Below are 16,690 nucleotides of genomic sequence, written 5' to 3' on the forward strand. Positions count from 1 at the left end.
AACAAACCCAAACACACCCAAAAAGGCCACCAGCAGGATCAGCTGTCCTAAACCTTGTGAACGTCAAGCGGTTCAGCAACCTAAATCGACTCGTCAAGACAGTTGCTTGGATTTGGAGAGCAGCGAAGAAGTTCATTAGAGGGAAACAGCAAACTGCAAACGGTCCAAAGTGGGAGGCAGTGTCGTCTTCGCAAGTCATCTCAGTGAAAGAGAGAGAAGATGCCCTAAGAGACATCTTTCTTGCGGCACAGCAAGGTGCATCCTTCCCAAGTACAACCACAGACAGGCTAGTGGTGTACAGAGACCAAGAGACTGGCTTGTTGGTCTGTGGGGGTCGCGTGCAGATCTTCAATGAAGATAAAGTTGCTGTCCCTATCTTGTCGTATGAAGCCTGGGTATCAACGCTGTTAGCACGAGAAGCCCATGAGGAGAACCACGATGGAGTGGCCGGAACCTTGCTCAAGATGAGGAGAAGAGCATGGGTCGTGAAGGGTCGGAGGATTGCTCAGAAAGTGGTAAAAAACTGCATGCTCTGCAGAAAAATTAAAGAAAAAAAATGCCAGCAAATAATGGGTGATCTACCTCCAGAGAGGACAGAACCAGCTGCCCCCTTTGAATACACAACAGTGGACCTCTTCGGACCGTACCAAGTCAAGGATGATGTCAAGAAAAGAGTGTCACTGAAGGTTTGGGGAATTGTGTTTTGTTGCATGGAGCTATTCACACAGAGCTGGTGAACTCTCAATCCACTGAAAGTTTCCTGTTCGCCTACCAGAGGTTCACAGCACTACGAGGTCATCCAAAGAAGATCTGGTCAGATCCAGGTACTAACTTCGTAGGGGCTAAGCCAGTCCTAGAAGAACAGTACAGATTATTTGCCAATCTTGACAAAGCTTCACTAGAAGAGAGAGCTGCCAAGAATGGCACAGAATGGACATGGAAAATTCATCCAGCCGATTCTCCACACCGGAACGGTGCTGCAGAAGCTGCTGTGCGCATCATCAAGAGAGCACTGCAGAGTCTGGCAGCCAATCTTACGAATGAAAGACCAATTGACGCCAGAACACAGAGCCGAGAAGACAGCGTTCAGTTCATCACTCCTAACTGTCTCCTGCTCGGACGAGCATCGCAGAGTGGAGATCTCAGAACATTGGACTTCAGTGACTATCCCTACAAAAGGCTTAAAGAAATGCAAGCGCAAGTGAACAAGTTCTGGAGGCACTGGAGTCAACTCGCTGGCCCTAATCTATTCGTAAGGAACAAGTGGCATACAGCCAAGAGAAATGTCGCAGTCGGAGACATCGTCTGGATTGCAGACCAGAACGCCCTGAGGGGTCAGTTCAGGATTGCAAGAGTGGTCAGTGTCAACTCGGACAGCAAAGGAATTGTGAGGGATGTCAACGTCAGAACATTCCCAAGCTACCCTGTTCCTGTCACAAGGCCTACCACAGCAAAAGCAAATCACCAAAGATCGAAAAAACTCGAAGAGATCCCAGCGACAGTCCTTCACAGAGACGTCAGGCGACTGGTCGTCTTGCTTCCCACTGAAGAGCAGAACAAAGCGTCTGACCCAAGTTTACCTTTGTAACATGCGACCTCCCAGGTGTCTCCACTGGAAAGTCGAGTGGGAGGTGTGAAGTCAACTTGGAAAATCCTCACAGGAGATCAAGGGGTTAAAAAGTCGGGCTGATTGACAGAGTGGCAGCTGTCTGAAATCAGTCTCTAATTGCTAATCAGCGTCGCTGCACCTTTAAAAGCAACGCACCTGAAAGAAGGGCAGGAATCAAAGCTGGAAAGGGACAAACTAAAGAGCGTGCGTCCAGCAGCAGCAACGAACCAGCAGAATAAACGTTGAAGAAGCAGCACTGGTGCAGCTAGTGATGGCAAAATGAAGCTTTGAATGAAGCGTCGAACCACTTGGACAATTGTGTCGGAAATAGGTTCATTTCTCGAAGCTTCAGTTACAGCGACCTCTCCTGGCGAAGTGCAAGGCTGCAGTGGGTTTAACGTATCTTTGCCTTGAAAAATATTCGATGCACACACACACAAAGACTGAATATCATGTTCTATTTGCAATTAAAGATTGATAATTGTGTGTATTGGGTTATTGAGAAGAGACTAGAGAGTGCTAGACATGTTTTTGGGCGGAGAGGGCCTTTTATCAGTTATTAAAGTTGAAAAGCAATGATTAAAATATGTCCATTCCGGGATTTGAACCAGCTGCGCGGAGGACATTGCTGCGCGGAGGACATCGCCGCATTCGGGCCGCCGGCTCTATCCACTGGACTATCTATTCCTTGAAATATTTAACTGTTTTCATATTACTGATAATTGTCTTTTTGTTCACAACTTCTCCACATTTCGAAGTGTTTCCCGAGCCAGAACGACCTATCTTACTTCCTGGCTTGCTCTATAATGATATCAAATGCAATAACAACAACAACTCAACAGCAACAACGCAAACTACGACAACAACCCACACATTGTGCATTGTTTAGAGCGGTCATAAAGTGTTGAAGCACTCAAGTTTGAAACTGTTTCAACCTGTCAGAATCGAGACGAGGCAGTGCATTGAATCGCGTGAATGGACCGTGAACCAGTCAAGTGATTCATTCAGGAAATGAAGCAGTTGCTGCTTCGGACGTCACATGTCACGTGATTTGAAGCAGTTGCTGCTTCGGACGTCATATGTCACGTGATTTGAAGCAAGCTTCGAAGCACTGCTTCTATGGAATAGGAAGTCCAGGGTTGAAGCTCCGTTCGAAGCTTCATTGTCAAACTGCCATCACTAGGTGCAGCTATAAAAAGCTGGAGAAGCGGCCGGTGAGAGACGAACTGTGTGTTTAGTCAAGTCATACAACTTACCGTTCATGGCGCACGTTAGAACGTGCGTTCTAGTTCAGTGTCATTTGTTTGTTTGATGTCCTCAAGCTAAAGCAACATGATTGTTGATTTAAAACGAGTGTGTTTTGTTTATTGAGATATGTAGATTGGTAAAAACGGTCTGCATGCTGCTAAGAATTATATTTGCATTTTTAATGAGACTGCATAAGTTAAAAAACTGTTTAAAACATAATTCATAAAAATACATTAAGAAAGTAAGAACAATATTCACAAGTGTTAAAAAGTATATGTAAAGCATGTATTTTTTCATTTATTATTTGATGTGCATTGTATTTACAGTAATTATTTTTTATTTTTCATTTAAGGTTTTTTACCTTACAACTTACAACTTACAACCTTACAACCTAAAATGTACTGCAACAACAAATACCAAAGTAAAGAAGAACTCAAAAGAAACAAAGTTGTGGTCATTGTATGAGTGAAACCCAGTGAAAACCTCCTATGGACTGTACCATCCCTTTCAAGCGGGGAAAACTGCAAATATACCCAAGGGCTTGACAATAACCTTAATCCAATAATGGTATAATACGTATTATAATAATAATAATACATATTATAATAAAGGAGCCATGTATCATTTACTGTAAATTCATTTACATATGATACACAATGTTGCTGATTCTTTTCAGGTAAGCTGTTGAACATCCTTGTGCTGATAATACTCAGCTTAACTCAAGTAGACAGGCCGCAGAGTTTGAGGGTCTTAAAAGGTTTCCGCATATGCTTTTTTGTGTTTTCCTTTCCAGTTTCTCTCCTACTGATAGAGTAGCGAAGTCACGCCCATCTACTTCCGCCCCATGGGACCTTATTTCTGAAAAATTATGTATTGAAGTCAATGGAGAGAGAAAACGTATCTTTCGATCCCGTTTGAATTGTGCCATGAATTACACATCTGTTTGTTAATCTTAAAAAAATCATTTCCATGTAAAAAAAGTCACAGTTTGTCTTAAAACTGTTGAAATATAAGACTATGAAAAATACGACTACAAAAAGACTACAAATCCCAGAGTCACGTACATTAACGTTACACATTACACTCGTGTTACTCACCGAAACCTTGTAAAGCCGGTCCCGCATGCTGGCTCTTACGGAACCGACTAACTCCCCTTGTGTGTATGTACAGCTCTCAACATGCCCAGACTTGTAGTGATTTTCACCTCTTTTAATACTTTTCGCCTCATTCTGAAAGAAAGAGGTGAAATGTGCTAACGTGACGGCCATCTTGGTGTTGGTGATGTATGCAAGACCAGAGATGTAATTAATTGAGCGCTTCACACAAAAAAATGTGTTACTTCACAGTTTTAAGACACATTTTTATTTTTTTGACTTGCAAAATTATCTTTTAAATTGACAAACATCATATGTGTAATTCGTTGCACAATTCAAACGGGATCAAAAGATAATCTTTCTCTCTCCATTGACTTCAATACATGATATTTCCGAAATAAGATCCCATGGCGGTCCCCCGGAAGGGGAGGGACTTCGCCACTCTATTGATAAACTAAGGGCCATGATGACATCTCTAAGCGGTTGACCAATCACAACAGAGTTGGCCACCAAACCAATCAGAGCAGACTGGGCTCTGGCTTCAGACAGAGGGTGAAAAAAGGTGCTGCAGCACAGGCAGTATGAGAAAAATAAAAGAGCCTTTTGAACAGTTATAGACACAAAACGGATATATAAACCTAAAATGAGCTAAATATGTCCTCTTTAACTTACTTAAACAGTGTTAGTAGAGGGAGCTCTGTGGATTTTGTGTGGTAAATAATTAGCTAGAGGTCCACAACACACCCAATAAAACACTTTGATAAGTTCCTCAGTGATTAACACTAATTCAGACTACATTACTGCACTGTTAGCCCGGAGTTCATATCTAATTAAATAATGAATTACAAATTACTGACATTATTTAAGTTTCATTGCATTACTATCAAATGTAAGCTTATTCTACTTGCTGACTACCAAATGTAAGCATATAATACTTACATGTGTTAGTTAAGCAATGTGTCAATAATTTTAAGTTAAGTCACTTCACATTATTAAGTTTTAGTCATGTTCGCAATGCATTATGGGAAAGAGAAGGATCTTTTAATGTGCCGCAGCCACGTTTCCAGCTCGCAATTTCTCAGTCGGACGCAACCCCACGTTGAACGACGGACTTGCACCCTTTCACCGCGCTGTCTACGCTTCCAAAGGAAGGACGCTGCACGGCTGCCTTATCTACTGAATCTGGTGAGTGATTTAGCTAACAGGGCTTGGTTGAATTCTCGTACTTTTGGGTGTAACACAGCCACAGGAAGTATCAACTGGCGGGAACACGGTGTGGGCTTCTCTCGCATTGTTTAAGTACTTGTTAGAGGAAAATAAAAATGTTAACAGACTTTGACAGTTACAGGTAAATTCGAATAATGCTGCAGTTTATTTTCTGAATTAAAGTTCCATTCGTTTCGTGGAGCGGACTTTTTATTTTGGCGGAAGCATTACGATCATTTTTAAGTCAATTAAATCATTTAAAAATCGATATTATGAATAATTTGTTTGTTTTTTTAGTATGTAGCCGTGTAATAAGCGGTAGAATGTGCTGCTAGGTGGTCACTAGGGGGGGGGAATCCCCGCAGTGTGATCATGGAGCCCGCGGAGGGATCTAAATCTTAATAGCGACCGCATTAAGTTTTCAGTTGATTTACCTCACTTAACTGCAGCAATTCTACTCTACTGCAGTCAGGCAATGTGTGTTTCCCTCGCTTTTGTTAACTTTTACTGAGCGATAGTAGGCTACGAGGTGCAGATAGTTTTAAACAGATAGTGCTGTACTTTTTTCACTTGTTCGTGTTCACTGAAAGACGTAGATTTTTTTTCACCCAGTTGCTGTTTTTGTCACCTTTCTTTTAGTCGTGTGAGTCGGACACCACCCCACATTAACGCCGGACGCTCGAACCCTGCCACAGGCTGTCTCAGGCTTCCATCATAGGGAGAGGAGGGTGGCGCTTGGACGGCTGCTTTGTGCTACTACATCAGGTGAGACGCCATTTAGCTAACATTAGCGACCACATTACGTTATCAGATGTTGTTGATTAACGTCCCTTAAAGGTGGGGTATGTAATTTATTTCAGAAACACTTATTGTTATATTCCATGGAATGCTCTTAACATCCCGATAGCAATGCATATATGAAATGCTTTGACAATAAATACATACAAAATGTTCATCTGTGGAAGCCGTAGCGCTGTAAAAAGCACGACCAATCATTTTAGCCGGCCCGGCTAAAATAGCTGGATGGCCTACCTGCCTGTCAGCCTGAGAGCGGTCTGCCTGCAGGCTCCACTCTCAGGACACCTCCACTCTCACGGAGGTGATGAGTCCGCTCACCATGCACTTTGGGTCGGCCTTGGGCAGGCCTTTTGAACCCCCCATCCTGGTTCTCGTAATAGTTGACTTAGCCATTTTTCGCTCAAACCATGGAGGAATGTAACGGGAGTTAACAGGGGGCTCTGCCCGCCTCATGAGTGCCTATTTTCGGACACTTTTTGTCACTTTCCCCCCTATTTTCCCCGGTTTTATAAATGTTTCTTTTTTTGGCTATTTCACCTGGTTCCTTCTAACGGGGACATAGCCCGGTCTCGGGTGTCCCCCTATGGCCTGTGTCCAGCCGTTCCCCCTACCCCCACCACTCATCCATATATTAACCGATTTTGACAATTCTTGTTGCATTTTTGTCCTCTCTTCTCACTGATAGAATGGCAAACGCGACCCACCATCGGAGGGCCTCCACCGGCCTAGTGCCGGTGTCCTGGTGGTCGGTTCCTCCGAACTGCGGGTTCGACTCTGATGGCCGCGAGGGTGTGCTGCGTGTCTCTTCCCGGGCCGGGCCGATATGAAGCATGACCAAGACGCATCGTCTGACTCGGGGGTCCCACCACGGGTCCCGCAGCGGGGTGGAGGTTCCAGGCTGAAACCTCCCCAGGTTTGTTTGTCCTTTTGTGTTCTAAATGTAATGTTCATAAAATGTAGTTATATCCTCATACCTACTTAAATATCTGATTTTATTAAGATATTACTGTGAGAAGTGCACAGAGGCATCTTGAAAAATCAGATGGTGAAGCAAGCAAAAGCTGTCTAAATTTAAAAAAATGCACTTATTTGTTTCACCAAGGATGATTTCATTTGACAGTTTTACATGGTTTGTTCTCTTTTGTGTTTCAGGTTTATTGCGAGTTCAACAGAGTGGTGGGGGAAAATCTCAAGGACAACTTCTTCGATGCACTTGACCGTTTCTCTCCGAGCCTGATGGACCTCTTTAGGAAGAAGAAAGGAGTCACTGGCCAATTTCTGTCTGAGCTTTTAAGTCAGACTAAGGTGGGTTTACTTAACATCTGTCTACCCAATCTCTTTCCTCTCTCCTTGTTCCTCTTCTGTCCCTTTGACTTCCTTCTCATCTCTTCTTTTCTCTCATTTGCTGCTCTTGTCCTGTCAATTTAATTGCATCTCTTCATGTGTCATTGTTTCCTCTTTTCCCTTGTTCATTTTGCTTTGCTCTCTTGTTTTGTTTCCTATTATATTCTTTGGTCAAGAAGAAATTATGTTCTCTCCCTTTTCTATTCTCCCATCATGTCATCTCCTTTTATCCTCTCCTTTACTTTCAAGTATATTTGCAATAAAGTAATTGTGTAGAGTTTGTAGAATGTATTTGATTTTGATGAATATATGACCATTCTTTGTTATCTCCACTATATTCCAGACCACTGAGCCAATCAGATGCCTTTGTGTTCGGGGACTGCCAATCATCTTGGGGGATGAGCCTTCTGCCTTCTTCAAGACCTGCACCGTAAGTTACTTTAACCCTTGTGTTATGTTCACATTTTGCACCCTTTGGTAATTTTTGGGTGAAATTCACCCGGGACATATTTCAGTTTAAAAAAATACGGAACTAAATTTAGCTTACACTATTCCTTATATATATATTGTCTTTAACTAATTCACCAACAATATAAATGAAATATGATATGTTTTTTAAATATGTATGATGCTTTTCATTATAAACAGTGGAAGCTACTTTTTGGTGGACGATGTAGAATGATCTGTCACTCTTTATTTCTCTGTTAGGATGCGGCTGATAAGGAGGTGTACAGTCAAACTCCACTGGGAATCCTCTGTGTTGGAGAAAATCCTCAGCTCAACCCATCCAGTGTGGCAATCGTCTTGGAGGGGAATGTGGTGATGGATGGACCGGCTAACCTGCCTCAGGCCTTCGGTGTCCTGTTCAGACTCATTTATGCCCTGCAACTGGAGTACCCAAAGTGCATGAAAAACACTTTCCACCTTGTTCAGCAGGTAATATTAAAACTTGGTAAAGTTGAGCTGGCACCCAAAATTCAGTCTTTGAAAAATCAGCTTACATTGTGAAACGGGGTTCTGAAAAGTTGGCTACTGTTACATATGGCAAGTATTTAGGCTTCCATATTGCATTTTGTTGTTGTTGCATGTTTGCACTGTTTGACCTATTAAGCTTGTTGGCATTTCCATTTGTGTTTTATTCTATAAACTACTGACAACATCTCTCCCAAAAGTCATTTAGAGCATTTATTTGCAGAACATTACAACTGGTCAGAATAACAGAGAAAATGCTGTGTTTTCAAACCTCAAATAATGCAAAGAAAACAAGTTCTTCATTATTAAACAACACAATACTAATGTTTGAACTTAGGAAGAGTTCAGAAATCAATATTTGGTGGAATAACCCAGATGTTTCAATAACAGCTTTCAATGCGTCTTGGTTGCTCGCCACCAGTCTGTCACATTGTTGCTGGGTGACTTTATGTCTCTCCTGGCACACAAACTCAAACAGCAATGTGAAAGGTGTTGCAGAGCAGCCAAGACGCATGAAAGCTGTGATTGAAAATCTGGGTTATTCCACCAATTACTGATTCCTGAGCCCTTCCTATGTTAAAACATTAGTATTGTGTTGTTGAAAAATGAATTTTAAATTGTTTTCTTTGCACTATTCGAGGTCTGAAAACACTATTCGAGGTCTGAAAACACTATTCGAGGTCTGAAAACACTCATTTGGTATTTTTTGTAAATAAACGCTCTAAATGAGAATATTTGGAGTTTGGGATAAATGTTGTCAGTCATTAATTTATAGCAGGGGTGGCCAACCCGCGGCTCTCGAGCCGCATGCGGCTCTTTGCCTAGTTTCATGCGGCTCTTCAGTTCATATCGAATTTTATATGTGTGAGTTTGGGGGAGAGACACTGACTCCTGACTAGTGTTGCACGGTGTACCGATACTTGAAAGGTACCGCGACACCCTGCCGTTAAAAACGTTACGATTCCTCCGTTTCATTAGTATCGGTACTTTAAGAATGACGGGGGAAAGTACTCCGGTGAGAAAGCGCCGTTTTAATAAGAGCCGTGTGTGTTCAGCGCTCTGCTTCCACTCCCTGCACTGCAGCCGTGCCTGCAGTCCCGCCCCTCTCAAGCACGTTCTAAGTCCCTCCCCTCTCAAGCACGCTCTAAGTGCCTCCCCTCTCTCGTGCACGCGCTAGCTGCCAGAGCATGTGAGAAAACGAGAAGCATGGCTGCAAGTGGGAGTGCAACTGCCGCTGCGCCTCGGCTTGTTGACAAAAAAGACGCCAGAAGCGAAATTTGGAAGTATTTTAGCTATATCTCTGACAGTGAGGGCAAGCCTACGGACACCACGAGGCCTGTCTGTAAGACATTTATTAATTTTATTTAATACGAATTCTTGTCATTTATTTTATTTATTGTTCTCATTGTTTAAACGTTTGTGTTATGGTTATGGTTCTGGTGTGAAATAAAGCACAATAATTACATTTAAGACTGTTTCCCTTTTTTTAAGAAAAGTATCGAAAAAGAATCGGAATCGCAATTCTTGACTTGGTATCGAAACCAAAATGTTGGTATCGTGACAACACTAGCTACTCCTGACAGTTAAACCTGATATTTAGTAGGTCTGTTAAGTATTGAATGCTGATAATTCTGACGTAATTTGGCCGGTCAAAGTTGTTTGGGCTCGGATAAAATCGCTCCGTTACTTTCGTCCCGTGTTATGTATGTTGTGTATGTGTGGTGTCAGTATGAGAGGATGACAGCGCGTATAATTTTTGATGTGGCCCAAGAGCCAATCACAATAATACCTGCGATGCAGTGAACCAATCACCTTTGAGGGGGGGAAAACCTATCGTTGATTAAACACTATCCAGTGTTTCCCCTACCATTGTCTTGGAGGGGCGCTGCGCCCCGCCAACGGAGCCCCGCGCCCCCCCCCTGAAATTCAAGGTGTTTAAAAAAAATATATATATAATTTTATTTTTAAATATATATATAGCACCAAATTGCAAATAATCTATAACTACTGTCACTTTTCACATTGAACATGTGCTCTTTTATTAAATAAACTAAACGCTTTCATTTTAAGTTGTGAGTTTAGTGTTTTTGACCCTAAGAAACACTGATGCATTAATCAATAATCCACAGCTCCTCTCTCTGCTCCAGAGGATTTAAAAAATATATATCCCAATGCCACAAAAATGCATCAGTGACGTGGTTGAAATCTTGTCTCCAGAAAACAAAAAAACGGAAACAAGCGGTATCAGTGACTGTGTTTGATGTGGCTCTTTGCAGTAACATAGAAAAAATGTGGCTCTTAACCTCTGACTGGTTGGCCACCCCTGATTTATAGAATAAAACACAAATGTTAATCCAGTTTTTACCAATAGTAAAACGAGAGAAACTGGTAATTTTACAGAGGTCTCTTAATTTGTTCAGAGCTCTACATAAATATATAGATCTATATATCTTTATATATATATATATATATATAGAGATTGCTATTGTTTCATGTGAAAAATGTTCTCAGGAAAATGTATGGTACAATATTTTTGCCACAGTTTGTATAGGAAGCTCAATTTCATTGTATCCAAATGAAACACTCAAGTTTTAATAAAAGGTAAAACTTTATTTTTGTGTCTTTTTTCTTTTTTGTAGTTGACGGAATAAAAAATATAAATACGAAATGTAACCACTTTCAACAAAAAATTCTAAGTTAAATAATTGGAAAAAAACAATTGATATTACACAATATTTTAAGTAAAATCAACTTCACATGAAGTGCATTGTACTTCAAATAACAATTCCAGTCCTTGAATAATTTAAGTTAAATTCACTCAAGTTTTCCTAATGCGTTACTTAAAAAAATAGAAAGTGGTTGACTTAAAAATTTAAGTAAAATCAACTTGACGTGAAGTGGATTGTACTTCAAATAACAATTAAAGTCCTTGATTAATTTAAGTTTAATTTACTCAAGTTTTCATAATGCTTTACTTAAATTTTTAAAGGCAACCACTTTACGCTATTTTTTAAAGTAGATTCAACTTATCCGGGCTTACAGTGTGTGAGTTGTCAATTTAGGTAGTATTATAGCGCATTCCCACTACAGCGCGGATCTTGCTTTAAGCGTGCCCGGCCCGTTTTTGGTTGCGTTTCCACTTGGCGTAGTACTGGCTAGCGGGTACTATTAAAATCGAGGTTCTTTCCGGGCCAACAACCAGGCTGAGTCGGGCTGAGTATGCTAAACTAGAGAGAGAATCGCTGGCAAGGGGGCTACAACTAAAATGAACATATTTGACCGTGATTTAATTGTGATACACGTTTCAAAATGATGCCGAAGTAACAACATACTGATACCGGTTAGTAAAAACCATGAATTAATGCTTTGACAAGTCTGCAGGCAAAAAACCTTTTTAAATGCGTGTTTTCTAAATGCGTGTTTTCTAAATGGAGATCGGCTAAGCTAACGCAGTATATGCTCCGACGGTCCACACTCACAACAACGGCCTATAGAGACATAAATAAACCTGCGACTGTATGACACAGACACATGACACAGACAGTCTGTGGTTTGTACTGTCTAGTTTCTGAACAGATACGAGGAGCTGTGAGCTTGAGTGCTAACAGCTAACGGCTGATGTTGTTTTTCTGTGGTTCTCATGGAAGATGATGTCACGGCTCCGCCTACACTGCGTTACTGTAGTTACTGCCCCAGCTACTAAACTGTAATGGAAACGCAGCATAAAGTGAGCCAGTCCTAACTAATGTTTTATGGTTCTGTTTAAGCAACTCAAAGCACATGATCAAGATTAAAGAATTAAAGCTGTACCAAATTGCATGGTTCTATACACGACATTTATTTTCATATTTGTATTAATAGTAACTTAATAATAATGTTGCCACACAGGATACAAACACCTTCTAGATTTCACCACAGGGTGATGCAGACATGGTGATTGGATGATGTATTACATTACATTTGGCCCACACCATGTTTGCAAAACAACTAAAATATAAATAAGAACTGATAAACCTGGGATTAAATGGCATGTTAGGTCATTTACAGCCATGTATGATAACATCTAGGATGACTTTGACTACAAATGTGTGCCAGCTGAGATGTTTGACGTGACAGCGGACAGCTCTGTCGGGAATTAAAACACTGTAATTGGGTTTCTTATCAGCTCTCAAATAAAATATGAATACATGGCAATCCTGGTGAAAGGACATATTCCAATGGCTCCCATATTTTAAGTTACTTCATTTGATGTAAACTAAATGGGTATTCTACCCATTGACCACATCACACACTGAAACAACCATTAATGGGGAAATCCATTTCATATACTTCTAAATGTTACACGTGAGTGGAAATGACAGACAGGTGATGAAGTCAATAGTTGACTGAAAAATGCCTAATTTCTTCAAAGTGTGGTATGTTATAAGTAGAAAACGTCATCAATCTTACCATCAGCAGGACAAAGGCAGATAAGTAGAGCTGATATAATCAGGAAATGTAAAGAAAACGCCATGCCCAGATTTCATCCAAGGCATCGGTTTACAAGTGATCGATGAAACAAAATGTCCAAAATCCAAAAGTTGAACAATGGAAGTGGCCACATATGTGTGTATGAAAGTGTACCAGTACACTCTGTGGAAGTGGCTATCTTCAGTTGGTCAGTGCTTTTCAAACACATATACCCAGTGTCAAGGTGCACACAAACGTCACAGATAGAAGGACTGACTGAGATAAGGGGAGCTACATTTATATTGACGATCATATAAAACCACTCGAACACGAACTTTATTGCACATACAAACGTTTCCTCATTTCTCTCCCATCACATTCTTTTACACTACAGGTTGGTTATTCAGTTACTGCAGAAGATGCAAGTAAATAATTATATGATCGGGGGGGTCAGAGGGCATAGGTATAAAAGTCACGGCTCACCACTGGTATTGACAGTACTATCTCTTTTCTATCAATACATTATTTAAACTTGAATTAAAATCCATGAAAATGGTGGGTTAACTTTTTTTATTTACTTTACATGCAGGTATGTCATTTAATCAACTGTCTTTTTGATAAATTCAGTGTATGGTTAAAAATAAAATATGTAATGACACTATTACAGTACATTTGTGACATTATTATTAGTTTGAACAGTTTGACAGTCGTAAAATAAACACAACACCAATACTGTTTCATCATTGCAAAAATGTTTTTTCTGGAGAAAAATGTATATATGGATGTATATTTTGTCACATTTAAATTACTCTTCTTTGTTTCCTTTTTAAGATACAGAATGCATATGGTAATAACTATGCTCTTTGCCATTTAGTGCCTATAACATGTTTTCCTAAAAAGCTTTTAATTGAGGAGGGTTTTCTTCTTAAAAAATACAAATTATCTTAATGCTTATTGTGGCATTTAGCATTCATAATGTGAATAATATTTATTACCAGGAGGCAGTGGCGTAACTATCGACGGTGTAGCCGGTGCAACACACCGGGGCCCAGAGCCGGCCAGGGGCCCATGCAACAAAATAAAAAAAATGGATGATGAACCGGTCAATGCCATTGCCGTTCATGCAGTCTTCAAAGTAACCAAGCAACCTAAATTAATTTGTAATTTGTCTGTCCAATGACCTTGCTCCCTTTCATGTAATGTGATACCTTGCATGACGAGCGAACCGTTTAATCAACCTGTACTGTACTGTAGCTAGCAGCATCAAGTTTGGTAGCATTATAACAAATGTAATAGCTTGCATTTATAATGTAGGGCAAACTAAAGCAAAAGAGCAGCGCTCAAAAGAGAAAGGACAAGAGAGAACAAGGAGATGTAACAGCTAAACTGACGAAATTAGACAGTTTTTTTGTCATACATCGTCCTCGAAATCGAGCAACGTTAGCAATGTTGACGTGCAGCGGCAGCCGGAGGCTAACGATAGCTCACCTGCCTCACCACCATCATTGCCATCTAGCTCCACAAGTGAAGCTGTATCCGTGGCCATGGCTGTGCAACCTCCTTCTCCAGCCAGCCAGGAGGAGAGGCTGGATTTAGCCCAAAACAATATTTGCACCGGGGCCAATCACAACCTTGTTACGCCTCTGCCAGGAGGGGTTCGATCCTCAATGCTTCTGTGCATAATTGTATACAGGATGTGAGCATTTCTCCCTGGATAAAGCTTTTTTATACTTTCACAGCATTAAATAGCTCTGTTTGAAAATCAAAAAAGGGTTTTTAAACATGTTTTAAAATATGTCCCCTCACTTTCGGACAAACCAATTTGGCAGCAATAAATATTGGATTTCCACTCTTTGAACAAAGTTATTTTTTCCAAAATGAATTATATATTGTGTTTAAAATGCAATGGCAACATCACTGGTATATATGACTAAATAGCTTGCCAATATAATAGCATGTGATGACCATCATGGCTCATGACTGCATGGATATTGAACTCCTGAGATCTTGTGGCTCTTTCAACTTCCGGAAAAATGAAACTTAAAAATGTATTTTGATGACACAATGGAAAAAGAACAAGAGATACATTCAAATTTGATCATCCAGAGACAATGGTTACGGAAAATCTGGTGTAATAGCAGCCACAGGAGGAAGTGTTCTTAGTGAACAAAGGTGAGTTTGCTTAGATTTAATAATAGCTTTAGATGTGGCGTGCCTTATCAAAGCCAAGATAATAACTGCAGTACCCTGTGCTGAGTCGACACTTAATACAGAATATTGAATACCAAGGATATTCCCGCTTTCTTTGTGCTTGAGAGGTCAAAGCAGAGGTGTGTTAAAGTCTAACAGAAGGGCAGGGATAGTAAAGTAAGATAACGTTGTAAAAGAAAGTCACTTAGGTCTTATCAGACACTAAAGCATGACAAAACATCCTTCTGAGTTATATCTTACTGTTTCATCCCTCCAATTATAAATAGAGCAAAAAATATAAAAACCGCTGTGCATTTCCTTTGGCCTCAACACCTATAAAGCTACTTACACACTGATAACATTGAAACATAGTATACATGCACTATACATCAGTATAGTAGACTTCTTCTGCATAATCTCACTCAAAGAGGTACTTAACCAACCAGGAAGAGATGATAGTGACCATAAAGAAACACGATACAACTACAAAGAGACACTAAGAGATTCACAATGATTATAACCTTAGGCGATTTCACACCGGAGTACTTTTCCCCGCACTTTTCTTGTCTAGTTCCGATTTTGCGTTCACACCAAAAAGATAACTTAGTTCATGAGAACTTTTACCCCCATTTTAGTGCCTGCTAGAGAGGTGGTACTTTCCTGGGGAGAAAAAAGTTCCAATTTCTGATTGGCTGGGCGAATTGCAAACCACTGCCCGTAAAACTCGGGAAAGTTTTTTGAAGCCGCCATTGTATTTGCTGGCATTAGCATTATTAGCATTAGCCCCGCGCACCAACGGAGAGAGAATAACTGATGGCAACACAAAAAAAAACATGAGAGTGGTGGAGTGATGAGGAGGTGTCGGCGTTCTGATATTCTGAACAATCTGTGCTGTTGTATTTGCTGTAAAGTGTCTCTACCGTAGGCTATTTTTATTATATGTACAGCACTTTGGCTCGACCAAAAATCGTTTATAAATGTGCTATATAAATAAAACTTGATTTGATTTGATTTGGTGATTTACTCCCCCAACTCCGGGGACTTCCGGCCAGGGACTTCGGGTGGCAGTATACGCCACAGTGGGGCTATGGAAATAGGGACCAAACCATACTAGGGCGGTCCGGGGGGATCCTCCAAGCCCCAAGGAAGTGCGCCGGACTCAGATGAAAATATTCAGATAAATAATATACACTTCCGTTTGGTTGCCAGGCCCGGAAACACTTTTTCCCATTGACTTACATGGGGAAAGAGTGGTCTGTAAATCGTTGGATAATGTATTTTAAACTAAATAAACTACCCAGTATGAACACTTGTATAGCCCTTATTAAAAACATTCGTTCCTCAAGTTGTAATAATGTGCTAATAACGTTATTCTGAGAGTTATTTCCCTCTGCATTATGAACGCGCATCTAACCCACGGGACCGCGCCACCCGGCACATTCATGTTACGTGTCCCGACCAATCAGAGCACACTGTGCTCACAGGGAGGGTGGGGGCTGGAGCTATTGGAGCTACAACGAGCCGTTAAAGGCAGAAAGTGAAATTTAGTGAATACACGTAGTTTACAGAGATGCTGTTTGAGAAACCAATGTGAGTTGCGTTTATCTTTACCCATGGATAAGAACGGATCCATATCGTCTTACTGCCATCCCACGGAGCTGTAATAATGGATATATTGCACATGTTTGCTGTAATTCATTATCATACTACATGGGCTGTATGATTACATCTTGTACCGTAAATGTTGTATTAAATAAAGTTAATATTACTTATTATTATA

General features: G+C 40.6%; 1 long non-coding RNA gene across 1 annotated transcript; it reads left to right on the forward strand.

Annotated features, from left to right (window-relative positions):
* The first annotated feature begins 5,009 nt into the window (after nucleotides 1–5,009).
* LOC117542703 lies at nucleotides 5,010–7,225 on the forward strand. The gene is made up of 4 exons (XR_004568476.1): nucleotides 5,010–5,136; nucleotides 5,797–5,922; nucleotides 6,641–6,868; nucleotides 7,108–7,225. It is a non-coding gene; the product is annotated as an uncharacterized LOC117542703 (long non-coding RNA).
* Nucleotides 7,226–16,690: the final 9,465 nt, after the last annotated feature.

The sequence above is a fragment of the Gymnodraco acuticeps genome, unplaced genomic scaffold, assembly GCF_902827175.1.
Source record: "Gymnodraco acuticeps unplaced genomic scaffold, fGymAcu1.1, whole genome shotgun sequence".
NCBI classification, from domain to species: domain Eukaryota; kingdom Metazoa; phylum Chordata; class Actinopteri; order Perciformes; family Bathydraconidae; genus Gymnodraco; species Gymnodraco acuticeps.